Here is a 14,405-nt window from a genome sequence, read left to right as displayed (position 1 = left end):
CATTCTAATAATTAATGCTAACTATTAAGTTAAGGAAAAAGACACAAAAGCGTACTTTCTTGGAAAAAGCTTCATACCTTTCTATCTACAGATTTGGATTTCTTACCTCCATAATAGTGGAGCAAAACAGTGTAAAAAATTCCGGAACAAGTTACAGTAAAAAGTACCCAGCCCTAAAAGGGCTGAAATTTTTTACCGGAAAATTTTACGGAACAAAAAATCTGATATATCGTAATTTTTGAAAATCATTGAATGACTCTAATTAAATAAATATTGCTTTATAATATTTCACAGCAAAACTGGATTTCACGGTAAAATTGGTTTAATGGATGGTTCATCCAAAGTGACTGTACTTTATACCGTAATAAGACCCTGAAATTTTTTTACAGTATAGTCGTAATTTAGCAAAATGATCCAAATAATTTGGTCTAGAGAGCAATCGAAATAGAATTTTTTTACATCATTTTAAACTCAGTATTTAAACTCTGTTTTGCACTGAAATCGGTGAGAATAATTTGTGAGAAAAATAATTTTAAAAATATGACTTAATTGAAATTTTATAACTTAGAAACAACTCAACCAATTTCGATCAAATGTTGTATTTTCACTTTTAAAACTACAGAGATAAAAGTGGTGTAAAAACTTGAATTCTTTACTTTGTTTTCGGACCTTAACATATAAAGTAATAGAAAATTTTCTTTTACTTAGAATAATTTTATGTAAAAAATTTTAAAAAATGGTGAGCAATAATATTTTAAATGAAAATCTCTAAATCGCTTGCAAACTTCCCGAGATATGGTAAAATTTATTGAAAATGAATTTAACATTAAGGAACCTAAACTGTCCAAATTATTTCGACCATTTTAAATGAATAATTTAAAGAAACTGAAGCGAAAATATGTAATTGGTGGTATAAAACTTAAAAAAATGTATGAAAATGGTACTAAAAGTCGACACGTTTTGAGAACTTAAAAATGGGAGTACATGATCGGAAATCGCTTGCAGTGCACCTGAAAAAACCCACTGTGGTGTCATAAGCCTACTATTCCAGGACACAATGGATGGCTCTCTCACATATTTTAAAGGATCCCATCAAATTCCTAATCTTTCAATACGGCTCTTTTCTGAGTTTCATTGTTTCAAGGTCTTTCCACCCCTAACCACAATTTCTTAAATGATCAAACTTTACTGTTCATGATATCTTAAAGAATCCTAATCTGTTATGGGAATTTTTATAGATTCTTGGTTTTATAAAGATCGTGTAGCCAAGTTATATCATCTTTGTTAAGAAACAACAGCATCAGGATTAAAAAGAAAAAGAAATTTTAAAATATTTTATGGGTTAGCTTTATGCCGTCTACAAATTTGGATGTCATAGTACGATTTTTTAAATTCTTACCATGTGGATTTTTTAATTTTATTACACTGCAAAATAATCTTGCTTATACACTGAGAAAAAATTATCTGTTTAAATTAGCATACTGGGGTATACCATTTAAGAAAAACATAAGTTAATATAATCAAAATGTATAGTTCCACAGATATTTGAACCATTAATTTGGTAATTTGTCAATTTATATCGTAACTGTTTCCTGGAATTTCTGGTTTTTAAAACTATAGTTTTTGTTGCTACACTTTTGGAACAAAATACGAAACTGAAAAGTAAATTTAAAACATAAATAGTTTTTGTGCCATGCTCTAAGGTATCATGATAAAATTACGAAGCTTTACTACATTTACCTAATTTTATAACATAATATCATAACATCATTTATGGTTAATTTTCCAAAAATCATTACCAAAAAGCAACGTGAAGAGTCATGGAGTTTTTTGGTGTTCCCATTAAGTAAAACAATACAGTAAATTTTACCATACTCTAGCATTTTTTCTCAGTGTCCTATTTAATACATATTAATTTCATGAAGCCACATAGTTTGAGGTTATTTTCTACTTTCTACTAATGTATAAACTTTTAAACCTAAAGCTACCAAGTTTATTAAATTCCTTGCAAGGGTAGCCAAACATTTACGCCCGTACGTCCAGTAAATATTATGCAAAATTAAACAAAGTCAAACACTTAACTACCACAGTCTATGTGACGTAAATCTTTAGATAACAAAAGCATTTTCAGAGTGAATTTTAGTTATGACAACGTTTCTAAATAAGCTTGTTGGCCATTAAATATTAGAGTAGTTAAAACATAAGTAGGCATAATAAACATACAGAAAGCATTAAACCGAAATGCTTTCGAAACGACGTAGTTGAAAGAAACATTTGTTTGGTTAACGAGTACCATTTAAATTCAGCAGAAGAGATTCTAAAAAGTATTTCTTTGATTTTGAATAATTTTCCACAAAAATTAAAGAAATATATAAAAAATACACAAAAAATAAATAATTACAATAGTAATCGAAATAGAATTAGAACACTGTAAAGTATTACCTTACATTTAAATTGCGTCAATTACATTTTTCAGTAGTTTTAATGCTAAGAGTTTATTTGAAATAACAGTAAATGCTAGTTCAATGAAAAAAAGTATCTGTAGTAAAAAAACACGTACGGTATAATCAAACAATATTTGTAAGAAAGGCATTAAAATCCTATTTGTTAACAATAGATATTATTATGAAAATAAAGCTTGTTGAACAAGAAAAAACAATTGTAAAAATTACTTGCTATGAGATCATTATCTCCAAAATATTGAAATTTATTTAGTCTACTTGCAAATTGAGTGAAAGAACAAATTATCATTCTGATAAAAATCATATTTGCGTCACAATAAATTCAATAGTATTATCACACACATGACTAATTCAGTAATTTACTCGATGTTGCTTACTTGGAAAGTCTTTTGGAAATTTATTGTTTAGTTAGCAATTTAAAAGATAATAAATGTTGTAATTATAAATGAAACTTATTTGAAAGGTGTTTCGTAAACATTATCTTTAGTATGCTTTTCAGTAATTTTAGCAAATGTAAAGAATTAAATGTGCACATGGTATATTATATTATAAATAATTATTTTAAGTTATTAAAATTAAAAACAAGATCAAAGTAACAATTTCGGAAAGTCAGAGTAAAAATACACTAAAAGTAAGATTAAACTTGAGTAAACAGAGAGTTAATGGAGCAAACTGAGAGGAGTTGAAGGACAATTATACGGAACACTTTGATTCTTTAATCTATAGATATTTTAATACTTTGCACATATATCTTCCTTTATTGTTATTTTTAAAATTTTACCGACGTTTTTTATTCTTCCTCTCTTAAATAAAAATTCGATTGCCCTCTCCAATATATATAGTTTTTATCTCCAATTTTGACAACGGTTCTTAAAGTATATATTACTAGCCGCAAAGGCGGCCAGCTGTCCGCCACGCTAAAGGTTTCCACAAATAAAGTTTTTTAAAACATAGCAGGAAATCTGAAGATTAGTGGACAATTAAAGTGTTTCTGTCCTGCAATTTTGTCTTCATGTCCAGTTCTGCTGCAGATGTGTTATAGCTCTTGAGGATGTTTGAAGATGTAACTTTGCTATGGTAACCTAACCTATAATATAACTATCAGGTGGAGACTTGTTTTTTTTTCTTAAAAAAAGGCCTCAGAAATTGTAAAAGCATACAAAAGTTGCTTTAAATACATGAAAAGAACACGAAAACGAAATAATTTTTTATGGTATCTATTTCTCTATAATTTTTTTATGGTATCAATTTCTATTTCTATATCGCTACAAAAATTAACGTCAGGTAGACTATATTTGAGGGTGCCCCTTGATTCTCGCCAAGTTGTGATCGCCAAGCTGGGCGATGTTGAAACCCAATCGTGATTCTCAACGGTTTAGATTTTAGCGTTATAATGTTCAACGGTATACGTAATTTCAGAGGTCCATTAGTTCTTCGTTAGATACCGGCTGGTAAGGTTACTTTTACTTCTGGTCAATAAGATCGAAGGTATGTGGGCAGTCATAAAAAGGGACTTTATAAAAAAATGTCATCACCAGTTCGGTACCACAAACGCCATTTTCGATTCATATTTCGCCGAATTTATGTGACGATGGAGGTACAGTCCGCAAAAAAAAAAACGAATCACCCTGAATAACTTTCGTTCTAATGATCGGATTTTCACGAACTAAGTGTCAATCTTAATGGTTTCTGGGGGTGACCTCAAATATGCTAATTAATTAGTGCTAACTATTAATTAAGTTACGAAATCAGACACAAAAACGTACTTTCTCTGAATAAACATATATTTTTTTTTACATATTTGGAATCTAGGCACTTGAATTAGGGGAGGTAGACAAAATTTTAAAAAAATTGGGTGGTAAATTGGGCAGCAATAAAGGTTTATATATTTGGCGATAGTCCAGAAAACCGCCAAAAAAAGTCGCCTGTGCAAATTAACATTTTAAGATAACCCATTGACTAATTCAAAAGAGGAATGCTTCATTTTACTAGGTTGCTAGGCAACCACGCTCTGACTGTAAAAAAATTGAAATAATGTTTGTGATTGCTGGGAGAGGTTTAATTAATTGTTAACAGTAAATATCTTGAAGTTTCTAGGCAATTCGCGATCGCAACGAACTATAGGGGGCGTTGTTGTATGAGACGCATACCTGCGATTTCTACATGAACCGTCATTCAGTTACTCTAGAGACGTCGTTAATGTAGCATGTAGCATTGCAACGTTCCTTCTTTATTGTGACTAATTAAATTTAAAAAAGAAAAATGCTTGATATTCTTTCTTATGCAAACGAAAACAAAATGGTATCTCTTTTTATTAGAGAAGGAATATCCAAAACACATCGGAAAAATATTTGTACATTAACAGAAAAAAATATGCATATTCTTATAAGAGTTAAAACCTAATGCCCGAGAAATAGTTTTACTAAATTTAATGATATAACATGAAAGGCCCATTTAAACTTTACATTCTATAGTTTTAAGAATCATATTACTTCAAAAATTAAAATGAACAAAAAGTATACGTAAGCCTCATAATTTTATGAAATTTAATTTTGTAAACAAAGTTTTTTGACAACAATTTTTATCAAAAAATTTCAAGTTTCAATAAAAATCATTATTTAGAAACTAAGAAACGTAAAATAAAGAATGCTGACGAAAAAAAAACAAAAAAACAATTCTTTTTTGTCGCCATTTTTAGTGCTGCGAAAATTCGTCTTTGGGATTTGCCAAAAACAAAACAAGATGCAATTTTATTTTTTCAGGAGTCAAATATTTTACCGAAAAAACGAAAATGTACCAATTCCCACAACATAAAACTTTATCTTGGTAAACGTTCGTTTTGGAAATGTTATTTCATTTGGAATCTTATTTATCAGAGTTCATATGGCGATATGATTGTTTTGAAACTTTGCTAAACTCTATATCGGCTCATTTTCCACCGAAATCCGATTGACTATTTTGATTTTAAATAAAGTGTTTTATTTTATGAATTGTCGCAAAAATTTTAAGTGTAGATTAGCGGCACTTAAAAACCGCCAAATCTGTAGCGGCGGTGGCGTTAATAAGTAAGTACCGAATTTTTATTCCATACTTTTCTGAATCATATTACTTCAAACATTGGAATATACAAGAAGTATACATAAACACATAATGTTATACCATTTAATTTTTCAAAAAAAGTATTTTGAGAACAATTTTTATCAAAAAATTATAAACTAAAAAACGGAAAATAAAGAATTCTTAGGATAAAAAAACGATTTCAAGAATTCTTTACATTGAAATAAAAACTTTCATATTGTTTCTTTTTTTATTATTCTTATAGTTCTTAATCAGACGTAAAAAACCATTCTGTAGAGAACCATCATCAAATGAAAAAAAAATATTTACAGTCAAATTTTTTATTGTAAAAATCATTGCACTTACCTGATTTATAATTCCCGGAGAATTCCAAAATGATAAGTTCCTTGTTTGAAAACTTTATTCTCAAATAATAGATGCATAGTTTATCCCTTCATTACTTTTAGATAACATAGTATACAGCAAAATTTTATAATAGATATGAAATTGAATATGTAGCTAAAAACAGAATAGCTGAATTCTAGTTGAACTTATTCTTTCAACACTAAAAAATACTTACCAAGAAAGCGATTAAAATTAATTAAGAATCAGCACAAATGGCACTATTTCAAGAAACTTGGATAATTTTTTATTGTTGTTTTCCGAATTATATGGATACAGAAATATATACTATTCTATAACGAAGAAGAATATGTTATAACTATTACAATTCTGTATGTTCTGAATTCATATTTATTCACTGGAATGACGAAAGCATGTTGACTTCACTTTAATTCGTAATGAATTGAAGACAGAAGAAATGCATTTTACCTTAATACACACATCTGTAACAGTATCCGAAATCGGAAGTCATCAGTTGCAAGTTTGTTGATAATAGAAATAAAAAATTATTGCGGAATTTTTCTTCAAATGTTTGGCGTGTTCTGTTCCTGAAAGATTTACTAATATTCTGGAGATTTTTTTCAAGTTCTTCGGCCTTTTCCTTAGGGAAATTTTGTTTCTTATTTGCTGCTAAAAAATGGCGTCTGATTCAGTCAATGATTTCGATGGAACTAAATGAAAACGTGATAAATTAATGTCCGATATTTACAGGCTCCCGCTAGACGGCGTACTCGAGCGTTGCGATCGCGAATTGACAATTTTTAAGCTGATTTCTGTCCAAAAAGCAAAAAAAAAAAAAAAAAAATTTTAATCCCCTTTAAAAAGAAAATTTGTATCGATTTATAAATTATTTATGATTTTCTAAGTTTTTAGAATTTAAATACATAAACTTTTTATCTGATATTATATAGATTATGCTGTTTTTGCTATATTTATTCAAGGATTTCATACTAAAATTAAATTAACATAACTTATTATAGCTATATACGAAATTATAGGGATAATCATTTTTACAGCTTTAATCGAGTCTTCTAGGCAAGAAAGTTTTAAAAAAAGAAAAAAATTGTTTAGTAATTCTAATGCAAATTCACAAGGTTTTATAATTTACGAAATTTCTTTTTTCTATAACTCAAGGAATTGCTGAATGTTTAGTGCCATTTTAAAAACATTGAAATATGTTATGTTTAAGAATAAGATATTGAAATAATATGTTGCACATTGTATGATTCATTGTTTAAAAAATCGCTTCATTCTGCTAGATATTTAGGTTACATGGTTTTCTTTGAATAAAAATGATTAGCAAATAGCATCCTCATGTTTCGATACATTCTGAAACTTACGTTGGCAAATTGACCATAAAATGTCGCACAGCATATTCTTCAATTAAGATACGCTACATTTACGACCAAATACTGCTACTATGATTAATTTGTTTTCTTATATATATCTGATACTTTCTTTTTAAACAGAGCTCGTAAGATTTTTAAGATACTGAAATGGGGGCACAAAAACTTAAAAGATAAAATATTTAATTTCATTGACTCAAAATATCTGGTCACAAAATTTTAACTTTTAGGTTAAATATAACTTATACAATATGGATTCTCTTACGTTTTCAAAGACCACATAAATCCTGTTAAAATATTAAAATGCATATGTTTACTTTAACGAGTGTAAAATCCTTATCAAAATAATGATCAAGACCCAAATGTAAAACAGTATAATTGACGATAAAAACTCAACTGGTTTCAAGACATATGAAGAGGGAAGTCAACATGTTTCGAGCGTTCAAATATAATCGCCCATTCTCAAGACTTGTCAGGCTTGAATAACTTGTGACTTTTATTATTGGACGCTCAAAACATGTCTATTTTTATTATCATCCATTATTTTTTTAAATCATTGACGCTATTATATTTTCCATTCAGTTTCTTGGGATTATCCATTTAGTTACACAACATATTAAATTATTTCACTCTATATTAAAATAAGTTTTACATAAGTTATAGGCACAGGTTCGTAGATTGAAAAAATAATAATTCACTACTTTGTAAAAAAAATTAATGCAGTAATTTTTTTTTTTTTTGCTGCAAGCCTTAACGTTTTAATTTAAGGTCATCAAAAAATTCCGTTTACAATTGAAATTTATCTTTATTTATTATCTTTATAAATATAGTGATTAGTTATTACATCATACCTTAGACACCTTAATAAACTATGTTTACTGACTAAATATAATAATAAAAGCTTGAATGGAAAATTTCTTTGCAGGCTTTTGTGCCAATAATTAGCTAAATTTTTATCTTATTGCGGTCTTTAATGTCCTGACGGGAACTGGTAGGAAAAATCCATTTAAAGACAATCATCCAGGTAAAAAATGGGTGAAGTTTTTTTAAGGCGACATCCACCGATGACTCAGTGCAATGCGAAGATAATTTCAAAAAGCAAAACTTCCCTTAGAGAATAATATTCGAAATACTGATTTTAAGAACTTTAGAAGAATCTTTAGGAGGGAAGTAGCCGTGGCATCCTTTAAGAAAGTGATTGCATTTACAATGCGGAAGAAGCAAGAGTTGAATACTGCCCTTAAACGGGAAAAAATTTTCTCCCTAAAAATTATAAGGATTTATATTCCAAAGTACCCAGGAAAAAAAAAGTACCTCCCTTGGTAGTTTTTCCTTACTGAAGAATTCTTTGAGATATTACAGAATCAGTCCCTGCTATATATTTCATTGGAAAAAGCGATTCATGAAATGAAACGATGACCGCAGCAACATTTTACAAATGTATTGCAAATGTTTCTACCCATGGCTAATTAAAAATGCAATCAAATTCCATATTTTGCTTGTTCTGGATAGGTATAAATCTCATATCAATTTTAAACTGAGCAAGTTTTGTTCATCAAAGCAAATTTTCTGGTTTACTTTTCTACCTAATTCACTGAAATCTCCCGTTAGATCTTGAAAACAAAAGAATTGTAAAACAATATCTCGAGAAAATTTTACATCCATTTTTAAATAAGATTTTGAGGCATCAACTGATGAAGTTAAAATGCTTTTATGAAATGTGATATTTTTCCATTCGATGTAGAAAACGTTGAACAAATGCATGCAAAATAGACACCAAGAGTTAATGAGCAAGACCGCTTATCAACAAAACACATGCTTTGAGAGTAACGATGCGCTATTTCTTCAGAAGCTTGAGATGGAAATCTCACAAGTTATGCTGCAAATTTTTAATGGAACCCTGACAGAAAAGTTTAATCTCCCAAATATTCAATAGCCTGTGCATTTCTCAATATTGAAGAATTTATTTCAAGAAGAACATTTGGTTATTCAAATTTTTGCACTGAAGCTGATACAACTAACATTGATAATAAAAGTATCTTGAAAACTGATTTTGAGATAAGTCCTCTTGAGGCATTGTTAGTTGCAAAAACAATTGGTTCCATAAGTAAATGGTAAGTACTGCTGATGACTCACTAGATATAAGTCAATGAGAGATGGATTTTACTCAAACTTCGAAACTCCTTTTTCTCATTTATTATCCAGTGAGGAATTCTAGAAATGGTACTGGAAAATCAAAAGAAATTTCGAAGATACATTTACATTGGCCAAAAATTTGGAAAAAAGAGGAAGGTTAAATCAAAAGAAAAAGAAATAAATTACTTTTTTGCATTAACTTCTGAAAAAGAACGAAAATTTAAAGAGATTGAAAGAGCTGAAAAAAAGTTAAAGCAGAAAGTATGACGAAGAGAAAAAAAATACTTAAGATAAAAAAGAAGTTCAAAAAGTATGGGGAAAAGAGTAAACAAAAAAGTGATCTAATTATAATAATAATAATAAGAGCATCATCGGATTACACAATAATAAACATTCATAATTTAGAATTGACTATTAAACTGTGTGGAAAAAATGAATTTTTTTTTTTAAATTATGTATTCAAACATATTTTACTTTCCATTCCATGACTGAAAAAAAAGTAACATTTTCCACGTTAACTGTGGTTATATGTTGCAATTCCAAGAAAAATCTTGTTTTTAGACATTTGTGTGGCCTATGGATTCCTAACGAGCATCAAACATTCTCAAAATTAAGTGTTCATTCACATGAAAATTTTGTGTTTATTCACTGGTAAGAACCGTTCTTTCACTTGGTTATCTTACTACTTATTATTTAAACCACCAAAAGCTTAAAACAATATTATGTAAGTTATCTAATTTTTTTTACATAATTTGCATTTAATAACAAATTTAGAAATTTTTATGATTTTTTTTTAAAGGCAAGCTAAGCTTAAGTGTTCCTTCCTTCATTGGTTAGTTTACACAATAAGATATTGAGAAATTTACGATGTTGTGAGAGATGCTAAAAAATGTTGACTACGTATTTTTATTAATATTTATGAAATATATAATCAAGAAATCGATAAATATATTACTCCAAATCTATGCATACGTATGTATATTATCGAAATTGTATCAGTTATTGAAAAACAAAATCAAAAAATAATCTCATTAAATTAGCACAATCTGGTGTATAATCAATCATATTCTATCAGAAGCACGCTTTTATAAAACTAGACATTCGTTTAATAAAGTGTTTTTTATTCAAATTTCTTTACTAAATAGAAAAATAAAATATTAAACGACTAAAAAAGAAATATCCTATTTTATAGTTTGAAAGAAATAAAAATAAGAAGATTAGCAAGCGATTATTAGCGAAAAAAATATGAATGAAATTTTACGCTACGCGCGCGAAGTCAAGTTTCTCGCAAGTTTATCACATTTTAATATTAATCGCCCCATTTAATTATTTCTTTACTGCCGCCAAATTATTTTTTTAAAAATAATTAGTTTTAATTTTTCTCAGCTTCTAATAAATAAAAACAGTTGAAACTTTAGATTTTTCAATTGAAAAATATGTAGATTAATATTGTATAAAAAAATTCATACCTTATAATTCAAAATTTTTTCATCCTCAATTTAATTAAATAATAAAAAATAATTAATAATTATTAAAAATTATTTTTTTCATGAAATTATCTTTGGGTAATCGAGTTTCATAAGTGGGTGCAATTTTCTTTGAATTGCTTTAATAGTTTTAAAAATATGACTAAAAACGTAAAAAGTGAAATTAACATTAAGAGGTACGAACTTTGGATCGCTCTCCTGACCAAACTATGGGGACCATATTTCCCAGATTGCGGCTACCCCCTATATTTTGAAGGTTAGGAATCCAAATATGTAAAAAAAAATATATGTTTATTCAGAGAAAGTACGTTTTTGTGTCTGATTTCGTAACTTAATTAATAGTTAGAACTAATTAATTAGCATATTTGAGGTCACCCCCAGGAACCATTAAGATTGACAATTAGTTCGTGAAAATCCAATCATTAGAACGAAAGTTATTCAGGGTGATTCGTTTTTTTTTTTGCGGACTGTACACAGATTCTATTCACGATAAATTTAGACAGTATCTAACTGTTATTAGATAATTCTGTGCACCTAAATCTGAGAATATTCAAGCTTAATGAAGAAGTGAGTTGTTGTTTTTTTCCTTTTCTTTCTGCACCTACTCCATTAATTTTTGCTTCGATTCAAAATCCTTTTTATTGGATTTATTAATTTTGCTTATATTGGGTTCATTGCAAGCTTTATCCGATGTTTTGTTGAAATTTTCCAATGTTTTTTGAAATATCATTATGTTTCGGCCGTTATTTCTGTTACCACGGTGTTCCGCGCAAACAGGAATAGCGCCAAACATAAGTCACCAATTTCGCCAAGGGGCATCCTCAAGTATAATTTTCCCTTATCGTCTTCGCTTAAGAAAAAAAAAAGAGAGTGGAAAGAAGAAGAAAAACTTATTATAACAATTATGAACAGCGATAAATATATCAAAGAGTAGCGTTCTATTTACGTATCTAATATGTTGCCACATTTTTAGTACAAAAGTTAAAGTTTTATCCACTTTGATAAATGTAAACTAATGCGAACCTTACAATTAAATTATTAATTCCTTCGTATATTATTGGTTTAAGTTGTCGAAAATTAATGTTTCATTTATAAGGTTCGCATTAGCATACATTTATAAGCGTGAAGAAAAGTATATGCATTTTTTAATAGTTTTTTGAATATGGCTCTTTGAAGACGAAAAAGCATAGATTTTCTTACAAAATGACTGATAACTAAAAAACTAATCCAAATTTTTGAAAAAGAAAAAAAATACTTCTTCATTATGTCAAAACACAATTATGTGTCGAGTTTCGAGCCTGGGCGAGGCTTCTGGGGCGATATATTGTGATTACAGACACACACACACAGCCGCTTTTATTATTATGTATAGAAGAGCAGTATTTACGAAATACCTTGAATTTTACCTGTAAATGTTACGTTTATTATGCATTAATGATGCGACATGTTTAGTTTGAAAACAGCTTTGCGAATCTATCTATAATCCAGTTGTCGTCACTTAAATAAAACTCCATTGATCTGATTCCATTGATGAGAAATTTAGGCACAGATTGAACCCTAATATTGTTCACAACCCTGAACTAAACCTTAATACGATTACAAGCTGAACCATGTTACGCTAAAAATCAATTCTTCGTTAACAGGATTTCATGATTCTGTGGCCTTATTTGATAGTAAAGTGTTCAATCTAATGTCATATTAAGGTTGCAAAAATGGCACGATTGTATGATTTAAGATAATGATGACATTATTCATTATTGAACGGATTTTTTTCAGAGCACAAGCGTTATGATTAAGTAGAATTTTAAGAACTATAATAGTAAATAAGATGGACTTATAAGAAAATTTTTTGAGATCTTTTCATTTTTGTAATAGCCAATTTAGGGAGAATTTCCTTTAACTAGATTATTAAAAAACCTAATTATTTATCTCATCTCATCACCGTCTTTGAATTAATTTAAAACTTTCCTTCAAAATCATTATTTTTATTTTTTTAAAAAAACTAATTTTAGTTTTTAAAAACTGTTTATTCAACTTCAATAAACTGAAAAATAAATCAATAGCGTTTGACAAATAATACAAATACGAGAAAACAAAATCCTTAAATGAGCCAAAGAGCTTTTTAATCAGTATGATACTATTGAGTTGAAGAAAAAAAAATTTCATAAAAATTTTTTTTGAGAGAACAATATTTATAAATGAATTCAAAGAACAATTTGATAATTTTAAATCTTTTAAGCAAAAAAAAATAATTGTTCATTTTTTCTACATAAAATTCAAAGTTAAAAAATGTATAAAATGTAATGAGAAATGTTTAAATAAATTTAAAATTTTATTTAATTATAAATATATTAAGTAAAAAAATAAATTTTTAAATTTTTTTTGAAAGAAAGTTATTTTTGGGAGAACAAAATCAATAAATGAGTTCAAAGAACTTTTTGATAATAATAATACTATTAAGTAAAAAAATAATTTTCAAAAATTCTTTTATATAAAATTATTTTTGAGGGAACAGAGATTATAAATGAGTTCAAAGAACTTTTAATTTTAAAATAAATAAATAAATAAATAATTAAACTAGTTTTTTGCAGAAAATTATTTTTGATGGAACAAAATCTCTAAAGGAATTCGAAGAACTTATAAATCCTGTTTTTTGTTTTAGAAATATTGTTGAGATATCGAAAAATCAAAATAACATTAATGAACCAAAACAGTAAACTGGTTTTTTATCTGAACAATTTGTACCATATCCTCCAGAAATTGGCACATTAGGATCGATTAGCAAACAAGTTGGGATCTAAATACAGAAAAACTATTTTAAATTTTTTACATAACATAGTTGGACCCTTCAGAACGCCAAGTTTGCATTTTAGTGTGTAAATATTGGATCAATAAATCTGTAGTTATTTAGAATATAAAGTTCTTTTCCTCTTTTTCTTCGCATTGTACATAATGATATCTGTTATAATGGATGAATGCTTGCATTAGGCTAAATTGTATTATTGCATTTAAATAGTGCATTTTCAAGAAATCGCAAAATTTAACAAAAAACTACTATATTTTTTAACTAAAACAGGAATGTTCTTACTAATTAAGAGTCAAAAAGCCGGAATTTATAAAAAAAATATTTTAACTTATTCTTTCGATAATTATGCGTTTTTAAATGGAATATTTATTTTTGTAAATGAATACTTAACTAAATAAAAGATGTTTGCACTCAAAATTTAACCACGAGCAAATGAAAATCTATCGACTGATTTTCCTCTTAATAATTTTCATGTCATTTCTCTTCATTAAATAATTATACTGCATTAACAATTTGCATGTCATTATTGCGCGACAAATTTAAAACTAAATATTTATTTCATATTATACCAAATTTGTTCAAAAATAATATCAAAATTATTCCAACTGAAAATATTATTTATATTGTCTTTATCATTTATTTTTTAAAGAATTGAGTTTTTTTGTTTTCAAAAAAATTAAAAGAGTGTTTTAATAATACATCTACTAAA

General features: G+C 27.7%; 1 protein-coding gene across 4 annotated transcripts in view; it reads right to left on the bottom strand.

Annotated features, from left to right (window-relative positions):
- LOC107447376 (coiled-coil domain-containing protein AGAP005037) overlaps window positions 1–14,405 on the bottom strand; it is a 759,443-nt gene that overhangs the window by 744,007 nt on the left and 1,031 nt on the right. The gene's annotated exons all lie outside the window — the stretch shown is intronic.

Source organism: Parasteatoda tepidariorum, chromosome 10 (genome assembly GCF_982258835.1).
Source record: "Parasteatoda tepidariorum strain Cologne lab strain chromosome 10, Ptep-v5.0, whole genome shotgun sequence".
Lineage (NCBI taxonomy): Eukaryota > Metazoa > Arthropoda > Arachnida > Araneae > Theridiidae > Parasteatoda > Parasteatoda tepidariorum.
This window is presented reverse-complemented; position numbering and strand designations above follow the sequence as displayed.